This window comes from Daphnia pulicaria, chromosome 8, assembly GCF_021234035.1.
Source record: "Daphnia pulicaria isolate SC F1-1A chromosome 8, SC_F0-13Bv2, whole genome shotgun sequence".
Classification (NCBI taxonomy): Eukaryota; Metazoa; Arthropoda; class Branchiopoda; order Diplostraca; family Daphniidae; genus Daphnia; species Daphnia pulicaria.
The window spans coordinates 3,059,608-3,072,359 of record NC_060920.1 but is presented as its reverse complement, the minus strand read 5'-3'; positions in this window follow the sequence as shown (position 1 = coordinate 3,072,359).

Here is a 12,752-nt window from a genome sequence, read left to right as displayed (position 1 = left end):
CGGTAAAAGAATATTTTGTTTGTTTTTCCTAAAAATAATTTTGGAGCTAATTATTTGCATTTTGGTTTTCTCATCGCAGATCGTCTGTCTGTTTATTGGTGTTTTTTGCTTCCCAAGCTCAATTCTTCGAATACGCGGGTCTCGGCGCCTGTCACGAACTGCTTGCATATAATCGAAACTCGAGAGCGGGCTAAACACAGTTTATTTTTCGAGCAAAAACGGTCAGTACAACATACAAAGCTGGACTGAGGCTTGCCGTCCGCGTCAAACTCGAATGATTATTTTTCCGCCCACCTCGGGATCTTGCGCTTTTCTCCACCTTTTCTTCTTTGTCCTTTGTTGGTGTCTGGGTTGCCAAATGAATACTTGCGGACGCGCATCTGGTCCGCAACAGTCCCGAGGCCACCGACAGCTGCAATCAGGCGTCTTCTGATCCTTCTGACCGACGCGGGAACACTCGTCCCGATCCATGGAGGAGCGGATGATGCCACTGGGAGCAGTTCGTTACGGTGTATTTTGTCGTCTTTTTACACGCGGATGAGAAGTGTTTTCATCCAAGGCATCTAAAGCAATGCTTTCCCTTCGTGACTGCTTCCGCTCTTTGGGTGGGTGAGAAGTCAATGAAAGTCTGGCAGAATACTAGAGGGTGCCCTGGATTGGTATGGCACACCATGCAAGTGTTGTCTTCATTAGTTGGATTTGGAATAGCCACCATTCTCACCGTTGGGCCAAATTTACCATCTTGGCTGGGGGTTGCGGCGATTTTTGCGCGTTGCGCGATGCTGATGCGCTCAGAAATTCTTCTGCTCCTACAATACCTTCTATCCATTTGTCAAAATTGGTCAGGCCTGACAGTCTTGGTCGTAATGGGTACGCGAACCTTCCCCACTCTCTTTGAAGCTCACCTGGAAGGGCTCTAATCAATTGGCTCACGATATTGGAGTATGATTGGCCTTCTTCTGGATTCACACTAGTTACTGCATCTTTCACCCATGTTGACCAGTGATTTTATGTCCCCCGACGAGAATGGCTGAAGTGCTATTAATTCTTGAACGTGTGCATGCATGATGGCTTGGAGATTACCATATCGCTCAGTTAGCGCCTTCCACAAAGTCTGGTAACTAGCCGAGACAACGAATAAGTTTGCTACTCTCCTTCGAACGTCCGGTTCCAAGTTGTCACGAAAGGCTAGTAACTTCATATCTTCTGGCATTCGGGTATTGTGGATGAGAGCGCCGAATGAAAGTTCGAAATCAGGCCATGTTCGGGAATCTTCGATAAAAGGTGTAATGGATATTTTCGGCCATGGTCCTCTTGGTCTGTTTTCGTCATCCGAGTCGTTTATCGTGGAAGACAATCTTGGCTTGAAATTCGAAATTCCCGGTGATTTTAGACCTTCCAATTGACGCTGATATTCGATCTGTAAAGTGAGGTCCTCTTGCTCTCGTTGACTCTGTTGTCGGATGTCCTCCAGTTTACGTTGCTCATCGAGCTTTGCTTGTTCTCGCTCGAACTCCAATTCTAGCCTTCTCTTCTTTGCGTTGGGGGCCGCGTTCATCTTATCCTTTTCCTTATTCAAATATTCTTCTACCGCCTTTCGACATCCTGTATAAAAGGTGTTGATTTCAGCTTTCCATTATATTACGTCTTGCTCCTGCTTATTGTCCGCTTGCTTGTATTTGGCATTCACTCGCACCACCTCAGTGTAAGCTTCTTCGAGTACCGCTAAAGCTACGTTCACGTCATCTGCTTTTCCCCCTCCATCGATCAACGCCTTGAGATAGTTTGCTTGTCGGGTGTGGCGACGTTTAGCGCTGGTGCGGATTGCCAAGATTGTTTTTGCGTCGACTTCCTCTTCGCTATTGCTTGCAGACCCCATTTTCTCAGTCGGCTATTACAATGCTTCGGGTTGGCGATAATCTGGACGAGTAACAGAGACGATTTTATGACATTTTGCTCAACGAGTTTTTGAATTCGACAAAGGGTTTATCTGGACTAGTTTCAGAAGCGTTAGGTTACGTTTCGGTTTATTGTATCCACGTACGTGTATAATTCGAATGTCGAATAATTTTTTACCCTACGTGTACCTGAATTAAGTTGATTTCTGCGACCCAATTTTTTTAAATTTTATGGAAAACTTTTCATAGTTGAAAGACTACAGCTGCATTTTCCTACCACTGGGGATGCACGTAGCATGTCCCACCAATCACTACTCCTGCAGCTGGTCATTTCAATCTTATAGAGAGAATATATGCTGCTGCCTTTCAGAGTAATCTTATTGTTTAAGTTTTGAAAATTTATCTTTGAATATTTTTAAAGGAAGAATGCAGAGTATCGTTTGAAATCACTTAAACTTAACTGGAGAATTAAAGTGACATAAATTCAATATATTTTGTTTTCCCTTAATTACGTATTAGAGTTTTTGCCATATTTAAAGACAACAATATTCATGTTCGATAGAGAAAACCTGAAAGAAAATTGCCCTTCTTAGGGCAGAAAACAATTCTAGAAAAGACATATCATTATCTGATCACTTCATAACAACTTCTCTTTCAACACGTCAAGATTAATTCTCTAATTACTTTTCACTATTATAATTGATAATCAATTATCGATAATGATTTTTTTTAGAAACAGAACCAAACATTGTATTTACATAACAAAAACAAGACTTAAGCTTGGTTAATTGTTTGTGTGCGAATCATCATTGTGCTAAACTGATGTCATAAGAATGAATACATTAGTTTTTTATTGATTTGTTCTCCTTTTGCATTGATCACAGCGTGACACCTACGCTGCATTGAATGGACATACTGTTAAAGGAAACTTTTGTACATTTCTCTCCAGAACTTTGCAATTTTTTTTCCATATGCATGAGTTACACTAACTGGGGTGTTTTTCTCAACATCCGATCCAAATGATCTCAGAGTTTCTCTATTTGATTAAGGACTGGACTTTGGGGTGGCCAATCCATTAAAATAATATTTCCTTGAAAAAAGGAAACACATAAAATTGTTTGTTTGTAATTGAATTTCACTGATGAAATTTTCGAAATTCCATTGCAGAATATTAATAATTAACCTGCAGCAGGCAACCTGTCTCATAAACTCGTTGGTGATTTTGCCTCCAAACGATAATATTGAACAATCAGATCTAATTTGGTTGTCCCGGTTAACTGTGAAGTTACATTAATCTCTTCGGGTGTTAAAATCACTATAATAAGAATAGTAAATAGTGGAATTGACAATAATTACGATAGAATTACTTGGTAAAAGGTTGTAACGACGATAATAGGAAAATTTTAACAGTTGAGCTGATCAATGAACTGACTAGTAAGAACCAAGTTCTAATTAGCAATGTGAATTGAGAATTTAAAAAAAATCGAATCAAACTTAGCTGCCACACCGCCGTACTTAATTCTTCCTCGAAATTCTTAAATTAATTTCGTGAAAAGCAGAAATTTAAATTTAATCTACACCTAAATTTACAACGTTATTTGCCATTTGAACAATATCGCCTCATCAATTTCCGGGATTGTTGAGAAAAATCTAATAACGTAAAAGGATCGTTCTGGCGCAGATAGAAATGGAAAAATCTTTTTGTTTAAATATCCATTTCTGGATATTTCCAGAAATTATTTCTTTCAATGATTGTCGAACAAAGAGAAATAAATGATAGGATACATTAAAACTGTTTGACAATACTATCTTGTCCCTCTGATTTTTTTACTTCTTGCCATTCGCTTTCCTGTTTTCAATCTGATAATAGATGATTCCTTCATCAATAATCAGCCTTTCTTCGTTCCTCTCATTACATATTACACTGGGTGCTCTTAAAGAGAAGTAAGAAAAGTGACTGTGCGATTCGTCGCTAAGGATCGACGAGATAGTCTGCGACCAGCCTGGAAATGTTACCCGTTCCAAAAGTAAAAAATCGGCCTTTTGCTGGCTCCTTTCATCGACTGTTTCCAGTTGTTCTGCACTTTGTGCATAGCTCTTTGTTCATTGAGATATCTTTCACCAAATTCGCCAACAGGAGAAATAGCTGCTGTTCCTTTTCGCGGGTAGAATGGTAAGTGATGGTAAATGGTAAGTTTTTCATGACTTTTCACCTGGGATTTCTGTAAGCTCATCAAGTATGGACAGCAATGACTTAGTCAATCGATAGACACAGGAAGGCATGCAACATGTATCTAATTCTCTATTAGCTTAAAGATTTCGAATATTTTTAAGAATACGAATTTAATTGAAGCTAAAGAACAGTATATGTAGTTCTCATCGTTAGTTTGTACAAAAAAGGCTCCAACTTATTATCGGTACTCCACATTTTAAACATTTAAACATTGGTGGAAGCGTAGCCACCGACTATTCTTGCTACTCTAAATCCTATGTTTTTAAGGTCTTTGAGGACAAATTGCGTTAGCTGCTTGAAAAATCCGTTGCCATTAACCGCCGTACGAAAAAAAATATGCAACAGGAAATTTAACCGCCGTTGACAGACCAGCCATATGAAATGCCAAGAGACGGTTTGATAAGATGGGTTTTTCATCTTGGATGAGTAGCACACTACCCTTATTTACTTGCCCAACAATTCTATCTCATTGTTTTTTTTTTAAATCTTTGGATCTATTGCCATTTTGTCTATTTCTAGGCTTACCACATTTTTTTGTTTAGTTAGAGTAGCTGTAAACGATGTCAACCTTTTCTCGGCACTTGCAGTGAAGCCAACATCTCCCGTAAATTTCCTAATGTATTTCCTTGAAGTACAAACACTAGCGAGCAACAGAAGTTTACTCCAGCGGATAAATTTATATGTTCGAGGCGATTGAGCATTGATAATTATGCAGCATCCTATAATTTCTGGTTCAGCATCCAGGAATACTTATTTGTCATCAAATTTTCCGCCTGTGCAAATCAGAACATAAATTTTCAACATAGGAGTAATTGGAGTGGTGAAAAGTAATTTAACTTTTTAAGTTAACACATTGCCATAATCTCTTTATTGGCTCGTCGTTTGGCTAATTTCTCCACCACTGATTGATTTTTTAATCCGCTGCCATGTGTTCATATTTTTTCACTTTTATTCACTAATTCACTTTCTTCGAGTCTTCTTTTGTTTAGCTGTATCAATGATTCGGAAGGTCGTTTGGAAGTTTTTCTTAACATGCATTTTCGTAGACAATTCTTCTTTTTTAAGGTAGAATATAAGATTCGTGATATTCAGAAGCTTAAGTTTCCATCCGGTATTGTAACTAGACCGTTCAATGCTACAGCCAGATTTTGAAGCAGAGCCGCCATAGTATTCAAGCAAAAGATTAGTGGATCGTGTTCTGGGAAAGCCGGAATTTGTGACGGAACCGCCAATGGAGCCGCAATAGAAATCGGTGGATTGTAAACTGTTAGAATAGATGAAGCAGACAAATAAGATATGTCTAGCTCGGATGCCGAAGGGGCTCTACAACATTTATCAATTGGCATATCATGATTGTTCGATTTTGCACCATCTTGAATCGGTGAAGGAGCTAAAAAGGTTCTGCCTCAAAGTTTCCGTGTGGTAAGTTCGTCAATCGTTATTTCACATATTTTTTCCATATTGTTTTGGTTAAAATTTAATTTCGTTCCTTTGCTGAAGCAGACGAATACTGACAAACAAATACGCCGAAGTCGTAGGAGTTTTCTTTTATCGGAATGTCTCGCACAACATCAATTGTCCATTTGTTGAAGCCCATATTTAAAATTTCGTTGTATTAATGTAATAAAATCTCCAACTTCCCCACCTGGAAAAGCTATTGTAGAAGTTAAGTGGTTTTTCATTGCACGAAAAAATGGCCAGAGATGTTGTTGATTCACTGGAATCAGTATAAGATCCGTCTCCAAAATGTAGATTTTCGTGTTGCCTTCATAACCTCGAACCAGTTTCCAGTTCGTTTACAAGATTAAGACAAGATTTACACATTTTCGCGACATTGGTTGAATATTTGACGATTCAGAGATTAATTTTAAATAATTACCAAAACTTGATAACAAATTTTTGAAACGGTAACCTAAAATCCAACCAGTTTGCTTTTTTCATAGTTTCGTTTCCCATAGTTTGGCCATTTTATTTATTTGAATAATTTAGTTCGTTAAGTGGTTCTTCACTCTCGTAATTGAAATCTTCAGTTTGAGACAGCGTTTCTCTATCGACCACTTTAACTGTGGCTACTCCAGTTTTCCTATCGAGAGAATGTTTATTATTTTTTAGTTTAATGGTTTTTAGACAAATTTGGTGAGCGTCGTTCATTTAGTGGATCTGATTAATAATTCAGCTACTGAGAATATTGCGTGGATCACTGTTATAGAAACAAGTTATCTACATTTTAAAATTTTTTGTCATATCTTTTCATAAATTATCAGCTCGGTGATCAACTCTTGTATTATTCGTGCTCTTTGGTGCTCTTAATTTAAGCAGTTTTCGCTTAAGAAATAATGAAAAATGATATTTTACATTATTACTTATTCTTACATTATTACTTTATTCTTTCTTTTGCCTTTAACACTTACGTCGTGTACTTCTCTTACGTGTAGAGTTTACGGGCTAGTAATTCTTTTTTTGGGGGGAAATATTAGCGGTTTTAAAATTAATACAATTGTGGAATCTGCTACCGGATTGAAACACCTTCTTTAAAAATATAGGAAGTTTAACCTTAATGAACAGAAATTTGAAAAGCACTCACTTAGGTATAATAACTGCTGTTACTCTGATTGGATCTGGAGTCTTCAGGGGGGGGGGGGAGCTCCATCAAATACCTCTCGAAACTTGGGCCATAACTCTTTGTGAGATCCCAATTTTTACACACAAATTTAGCTTGCCTGACAACAATTTTAAATCACTGTTCACATAGGAAAAACACCAATATATCCGAAAGATTCCTTTTACACACAATTCTGATTCACTTTTCGATAAATCTGACAAAAACCAAACGATTGGTGCCTTTCCAAATCTCGGTGATTGAAATATGGCCAAAGCCAATGTTCTTTGGTATTTGACGGATTGTGCTACTGGATTTGGGTTAAAAGAAAATGCCAATTTTCCGTCTCGAACAGCTCTTCAAACTTCTTCATTAACTCACTTCTTCATTAACTTAAATGTTTTTTGTATAACTTACATGAGTGGAAAATCCCAAAATTACAAACATCAATCAGTTAGGTTAGAAATTGTTAGTCTGAGGGAGCCTGAATTCTGAGGTGTCTGAATTCTGTCACCTAAAAAGGAAGATGATGAAAATCAATAATACCAATTTGAGTGAAGTCGATTTGAAGTTGTTTTCAAATTGTTTGATGCAATCTGGATTTGGTGGATCCAAAAAGGGGCAGAAGTGCCAACAAACACAAAAAATATCATTTTAAGTAAAAGTATAAAACTTAGATGAATCATCCCAAATAGACAGTAGTGCGAACGATCAAACACTTAGCTCACCGATGAAAAAATCCGGGATTGTTCAATTTGACTCGAAAACTCAAATATCTGCATATTAGAGACGATTGGTTCTGCGTTTACACGCTAGTTTTTGCTCTTGACCTATTTCTGCATGAAATCTTGTGGTGACGTCTTTCCGCCATTCTCTATTGACGTCTTTCTGCCCTCCTCTCTCGGTTTCTTTCGGCATTTTCTCTGCAAAGAATTTTTGTCTGAACTCCGTTGCAATTGCCACCTTTTTGAGGTCTTGGGATCACATTTGCAAGGGCAAGAAAGCGTTATTGTCAACCAGACAATCCGGGTCCATTGACGGGAGTTTCTACAAAAATGGTAAGTTATTCTATTATCTTTTATATTGACTTATGTATAAACCTTACAAAAGAGAAGAATGGTACGAGAAATTTTAAATAGACAACGGCCTACCCATACGTTTTAAGTTAGATTCTGGTTCTATCAGCAACGTCCTAACCTTTGAGTCGTACGTTCGAAAATTTGATGCAGTCTTATCCCGAAGATTTAAGGGCCTTTATGGCAGTAGAAGTGAGAGTCACTGCGAAAACTTTGTTGGGATATTTTCTACCAATCATGATCAAGGGAATGTTCCCACCAGTCAAAATCGAGGAAATGGGAAAAAACCCGAACATATGTATTTTGACGATAAAAGTATAAGATATGAAAAAGTTAAAATTAAGCTTACTTGACAATGCATGAACTTAAACATGAAACTAGGTTCCTCCTTCAACCTTTTCAGGCAATTCTAAAACAAAGCAGTGGCAATTATGTAGCACTTCATGACAGATGTTTTTCACTAAATTTTGTAAATCTTATAACACATGGCGTCACATTAAACAAATGAACATTAATCCACAAATAATAACCATAATTTGAAGACACCGACCATTTATAAAACTTAGGACAACAAGTCAAGATAATTAAGAACAAGTGATAAATTGTGAAATAGACATAAAACTGATTTTTATTTGCACTCAATGTTTTCGAACCGTTATGCTACAACCAACACATAAAACACACTTCAATCAGAAGTGTTGCAATTCATGTAAACCTTATTGCAAACCCATTACATTTATTTTCTGTTTAGGTGACTATAACAATTAATAGAATGTTAATAAGCTCCTGAAACAAGATTAAAAACAAAAAACAATGGCAAGGAAATGTTACATTGCAGGATGCGAGAAAAACCACCCAGTTGTATTGCATTCCACAAAAATTTAGTTAATCGAAAAGTAATTAAAAACACCGTAAGACAAACAAACTTGTAAAAGAAATTTAGCGCAGCAGTCTTGAATGTCAAGAAACGGTTCCTAAAAAAATATATGTTTGTGAACGTCATTTCATTACATTTAACATTTCATCGTAACATGAAATCTTGGGGAAAAAATCCACTAAAATTTGTGGGAAAGCCAAGTACAGCTAATGACTTCATCAATGTAGATTGGGATCCAACCTTATTGCTGCCAAAAAACACATGCATTGAACAAACAAAAAGAAAACGGAAACGGTGATGGAAACAAAATGAAAATGGTAAGAAAATTGCAGCAATTTCCTTTTTGATTCTATTTTAGTGAAAATAACAACAAACCACAGCAGGAAGAAATGCAAAGTTGTCAAATTTTTTACTAACCTCAAGCCAAACAACGCAAGAATGTACTTAATTCCATATTTTCGTGACACATTTATAAGAATAACTTTATTTAATTAGCACCCGTGAGAGGATTGAGGAAAGAAGACAACTATGACTAAAAGCCATAGGATGTGTGGAAACTACAGCAGACCATTCTTACGTTTGCCAGCCTCATTTTGTTGGTTAATTTGCTCATGTCACGAATTAAAGTTTAGGAACATGCAACTACAAATTACTGTTTGTATCAAAGGAAAACCAAGTGCAGCAACGGCAACCATAAGCATTGATTGCTTACCAACCCATTTGGCTGCCAATCACTTTGGAAGAGATGATAGGTGGGTATAACGACGTTATACCCATCATAGTATTAGTTACTTGGCAGACATAACAGGGAAACGAAAAAAAAAAAACGCTTTGCTAGCAGACTAAACCAAAATGACGAAGCAAAAACTAACTATGCAAACCCAAAAAACAATTGGAAATATTGCAACTGACCTGTACAAAAAAAACAGCTTGCCGGTACGTAAAATAACCGAAGAATACAAACTTAAGATAAACCTGATAACGCCAAACTCAAAACACCCCAAAAATCAAAACAGTAATTAAACTTACGTTACAGCAACCATATAATGAACGTTAAACATCAAACACAATTTTACAAAGATAACAGAAAAAATATTTTTTAAATTTTGAAATGCAGGAAACGAATGAAGCACATAAACCAGCATAAAGGAAACAAAAGAAAAGTTCCCTTTGGAAGGCGTTTGTATTTCAGCCAGACAATGTTCAGCCAAATTTTTATGGTTTCCGTCACGTAAGCCCAGAAAAAATCAAATTATCTATGTCATAAACAAACAGGAACAACTGACACGAGAGTGTGCCAGCGAAGCGAAAGAACTTTCGCAACACACAGATACTGTGTGTATCCAATCATGGTGCCGTTATCCTTTGCAGTGAACTCTCACGCTTCTCTGACGCCAAAGAACTTCACATAGTTTTCGATTCCATGAAAGATCCAAACTACGACAGTACTTTCGTACCTGAGAAAATTCTAAAAAACTTGTAGCTGAAATGGAATCAGAAACAGTCCTGGCTGACACAGAATAAGAATTGTTCGTCAACATAACATCGACATAAACAAGAATACTACATTGATGGCGTGTGAGAGGCGTGGCATTCAAGCATTTGACATGGGGGCCATCAGAGGCGTTTTTTTTTACTGAAAGATATTACATTTCTTAAAATATTCAACCAAACGTAGTCCGATATATTCGCTTGCAAAGGGAGTCGACTACGGCGTTACGCTTGATTTAGATTTGGAAGAATTGATCATTCAGGAACAGTACCTCATAGCAAGTAGGAAATGTGTATGGAACTTTGTTGAAATTGAACGGAAACCAAAATGAAGAAAAGCAAGCCACTTTTACTAGGCATATTGTCACGTGGAGTTTGAACGAGATCACGCCGCAGTGTTCGGACAGAAATAAACGCTCAAGACGTGAGCCGACGAAGGTACGCTCAGGACCGGAAAAAATGACTTCACTGTCGCCACTTTTACTACACTTAACGACAATGCCCTCCACCACGCTACTTTAATCATAGCCTACTGTATTTAAGAAGCCGAAAGGAATGCTATCCCTCCCGTGTGGAAAAAGTGAAACACATTTTGCTCACCTTTCCTCCAATATCTCTTCCTCGAAGTAGAGCCATGGGAGCCACCTGGTGTTCAAAATGATGTCAGAGGTATGGGTTGAGTTCGGGGAATCGCCCGAATTTATGAGCGGTAATTTATGACCGCCTTATTAATATTTTGCCATAAGGGCTTTTAATGACGAAGATACACGGGACGGTATGCTGCATGTACTGTTGTTTGTGGAATATGTTCATTCGCAGCCATTTAACACGTGCTACCGTAAAATAGAAGTAATTTTGGCTCGGCGAGAATGTGCATTTCATGTATAGTTGAGGGAAACGGTAATCGCAAAGAGAGACCCGAAGAAGGAAAACAAATTTTGTTTCATTAGTTACCTGCGGATGAACCCAAGAGAAAAATGTTTTTAGAATATATAGTGAACAGTTCCTGTGGGTTAAAGAACAATTTGAAGGCGATTTGTGATCACTCCTGTGTGTGTAGTGAACATTTTCGCGAAAGTGATTACATCTTGGGTTTCACGGGAATAAAGCGTTTGAATTCTAAATTTGCCGTCCCATTCTCCACAGTTACAAATGGCAAGGTAACTATGAAATTAATTGATAATTAAGACCAATGATAAAATAAAAAACATTCTTTTATTAGGAAACTGAAGTAATCACAGTTACAGCAGTTGTAGAGAAACGCTGAATGGAACTGAAAATTTAAATAGGCCTTATGAGAGTGAAGAACAACCTAACGGATTAAATTATGCAAATAAAGGAAATGAACAAGGTGCAGGAATCGAAACTTTAGAAGGAACAAACTGGCTGGATGACAAAGTTGGTTAACCGTTTCAAATATTTTTTTATTAAAATTATTTTTTCCATTCTGTTATCAGGCTATTGATGATTACTTTAAATTGATCACCGAATCGTCAAATATGGAACAAGTTTCCTGAAATGTAGATCTAAGCTGTTTTTTTGTGTCGTCACTATTGAGAGCGCCAGAACCCGGAAACTGGATCCAGGTTTTGAAGGCTACACAAAAAATCAACGTTTTGGAGATGAATCTCATACTGATTTCAGTGAATATCAACAACGTACACTAGACACTGGCCACTTTGTGCTGCAATGAAAAACTACAGAAGTTCTACGATAGCTTAGGTGGGAAAGGTGGAGATTTCCTTAATTTGATACAACAATATTTTGCATCGCTAACCAATATGGGCTTCAGAGAATGGACGATTGAGGTTATGAGAGGTCTTTCGCCTTTATGCCCTAAGAACAAAAGAGGGTTTTAGTCAGCCGTAGGTATCACGAAAAGGTTGATTTGGAAGAAGGTCGTCTGAAAATTCATCACATTTAAAGGACCGCCCACCAAAAATGGCGTGGGGTCCGTTTTAAAGTGGGGGGAGCTTATCTCAACTTTGTGTGAGATTACGGGAGGGAGAAATAATAATTTTAAAAATAAAATTAAAAAACTGTGAGAATCGTCGTTAATAACTTATTCGAATCGTATTTATTTCCACCTGATCCCTTATTCATGCAAAGACCCTATTGGCCAGTCTGAAATGAAATGTCAATGTCAATTTGTTCTACATAACCCAAAAGTCACTCTGTTACAGAAGTATTTATTGGAATTTAAAGTAATATTCACTACTGGAAACTAAATTTTTGTACCTTCTAACATAACTATATTGTGAGAACTGAAAAGTTACTCACTCCAACACGGTGATAGACGGGGTAAAGAATTTATTGTAGAACATACATGGCTTTACGGTCCTACATGCGAAGTGCGAGACTTCTCTAGCATGAGGCGGGCAAATACAAAAACATAACTACAATGGAAAAAGAAGAAACAATAACCCGACAGAATGTGACATCCTACGAGCCAGAAGGAGTGAGCCAACACTAGACCGACTGAACAGCCTAGCATTGACTCGAGAAGGGGTGAGCCAACACCAGACCGATTGAACAGCCTAGCATTGACTCGAGAAGGGGTGAGCCAACACCAGACCGA